This window comes from Arachis ipaensis, chromosome B2, assembly GCF_059453495.1.
Source record: "Arachis ipaensis isolate K30076 ecotype BB chromosome B2, ASM5945349v1, whole genome shotgun sequence".
NCBI lineage: Eukaryota > Viridiplantae > Streptophyta > Magnoliopsida > Fabales > Fabaceae > Arachis > Arachis ipaensis.
Window position 1 is genome coordinate 73,789,991 of NC_142437.1, and position 2,493 is coordinate 73,792,483.

Below are 2,493 nucleotides of genomic sequence, written 5' to 3' on the forward strand. Positions count from 1 at the left end.
CCAAAGTTTGGGTGGTTTTTCCAGCCTGGGTTGTAAGTGTTGGAATGTGGATCATATGGTTGCCTTTGTTGATTTCCTACATAATTGGCCTCTTCCCAATCACCTCCTTCAGTGCTTACTTCCTCTTGATCTTGTGTGTGTATTGCAGCCACTTGCTTTGTTTCTAATTTCCTGGTGAGCTCTGCTAGTTGCTTGGCAAACACCTTGTTTTGGGCTAAAATTGTATCAACATGGTTCAGCTCCATGACTCCCTTAGTGTTGTGTCTCTCTGAAGCATAGTAGTACTCATTCTCAGCCACTGTCTCAATCACTTCAATGGCTTCTTCCACAGTCTTTTTCCTGTTCAATGAACCTCCTGATGAATGGTCTACAGCCTTCCTTGATTCATAAGAAAGTCCATCATAGAAAATATGCAATTGCACCCAGTCATGGAACATGTCTGGTGGGCATTTCCTTGTCAAATCCTTGAATCTCTCCCATGCCTCGTAGAGAGTTTCACCATCTTGTTGTCTAAAAGTCTGAACCTCAGATCGAAGCCTATTGACCTTTTGTGGGGGGTAGAAACGTGCCAGAAACTTGCTTTCCACCTCATCCCAGGTTGTTAGGCTCCCCCTTGGGAATGATTCCAGCCACTTAGCTGCCTTGTCCCTAAGTGAAAATGGGAACAAGAGCAGTTTATAGGTATCTTCCTGGACTCCATTGGACTTCACAGTGTCGCAAATTCTCAGGAATTTTGTGAGATGTTATTCATTTAACCATTCTTGGTTACTTTAAGCTCAAGAAAATGCATAAAACAACTAAAACTAACAAAAAAAATGCTAGTGAAACTAGCCTAAGATGCCTTGGCATCAGTATTCTCCATCTTTATTTTCATTTTCTAGAGCTATGAACAACTAAACCCCTTTCATTGGGTTAGGGAGCTCTGTTGTAATTCGATGGATCAATACTAATTTTCAGTATTCTTCTTCTATCTTTTCTCTTGATTTTACTTGAAAGCTTTCGATCTTCATCCAATTGAGTAGTTATCTTGGAAGAGAAGCTATTCAAACTTGGATCTCTTTTGAACCTTGAAAGAGGAATGAAGAGATCAAGCTAGAAATGCTTTCTCATGCTGGACCAAATTGGGTTTGGATGGATATGTGACTATAATCCTCTCAACACTTGTTTTGGGAAATGCATGTGGTATAATCAGTGACCATACTTCATCTCTTCTCACGAGCAATTGACCAAGGAATTGGCTATTGATCAAGATTTGAGAGATTGAATTACAAGAAATTGTAATTCAATCACTTAAGATTGCCAAGGAGATCAATGAGTGCATTGATTGAGGAAGAGATGAGAATGAACATGATCCAGAGGATTGTAACATCTCCTAAGCCCAATAAACTCCCCATCTCTGATCTACCCATTCTCTTTAATTTCTGCTATTTACTTTTATGAGCAAATCCCCCATTCCCATTTACAATTCTGCAATTTATTTTCAGTCATTTACTTCCAGTCCTTTAATTTTAGCATTTACTTTTCTGTTATTTACATTTCCGCCATTTTATTTTCTGCAACTCTCAACCCAAATTATGGATTCGCTCAACTAGAACATTCTTCTAATTAAAGTTGCTTGATCAATCAATCCCTGTGGGATTCGACCTCACTCTATTGTGAGTTTTTACTTGACGACAAATTCGGTACACTTGCCGAAAGGAGATTTGTTGAGAGACAAGTTTCCACCCGCATCAAGTTTATGGCGCCGTTGCCGGGGATTGATTGTGCATCAACAATGATTAAATTGGAAGATCACTAGATTGAGCATTTTTATTTTTGTGAATTTTATTTTCTGTTTGAGTGATTTACCTTTTGTTTTAGTTAAACTTCTTCCCTTCCCCCTCTACTCTTTTGTTTTTCTTTGTTATTTTCAATTCTGTTTGCTAACCCACTAACTGTTTGATATATTGCATCACCCACAACTAACAGTAATTCTGACACAAACACTTTCTGCACCTATCTTTTCTTGCTTGCAATTGATGGTTATATGACAGGGAGAAAAAGCGGGGCTTCAACTTCCTTCGACTCTGAACCTGAGAGGACCTTCCTTAGATTAAGGAGGGAGGCAAGGGGAAAGAAAGTGGTTGGTGCTGAGGAAGAAGAGGAATTCTTTGAAACAAACATGGAAGACAACATGGAAAACCATCATGAAGAAGAGGATCACAACCATGGGGGATGAGGTAGAGCAAATCATGCTGGGGAGGATAGAAGAGTTTTGGGCTCTTACATCAATCCAAACCCAGACAATTGTGGAAGTAGCATCCAAAATTCAACAATCCATGCCAACAACTTTGAACTTAAACCACAGCTCATCACCCTTGTTCAGAACAACTGTTCGTTTGGAGGAGGTGTTCAAGAAGACCCCAATCAACAATTGACCACCTTCCTGAGAATATGTGACACAGTGAAGTCTAATGGTGTTCACCCTGACGCCTATAGACTGCTCCTATTTCC

The 2,493-nt window shown here is 39.8% G+C and overlaps 1 non-coding gene across 1 annotated transcript; it reads left to right on the forward strand.

The window, feature by feature from the left end:
- The first annotated feature begins 435 nt into the window (after positions 1–435).
- On the forward strand, positions 436–539 carry LOC148574398 (small nucleolar RNA R71). Its single transcript, XR_015906084.1, has one exon. It is a non-coding gene; the product is annotated as a small nucleolar RNA R71 (small nucleolar RNA).
- The last annotated feature ends 1,954 nt before the right edge of the window (positions 540–2,493 follow it).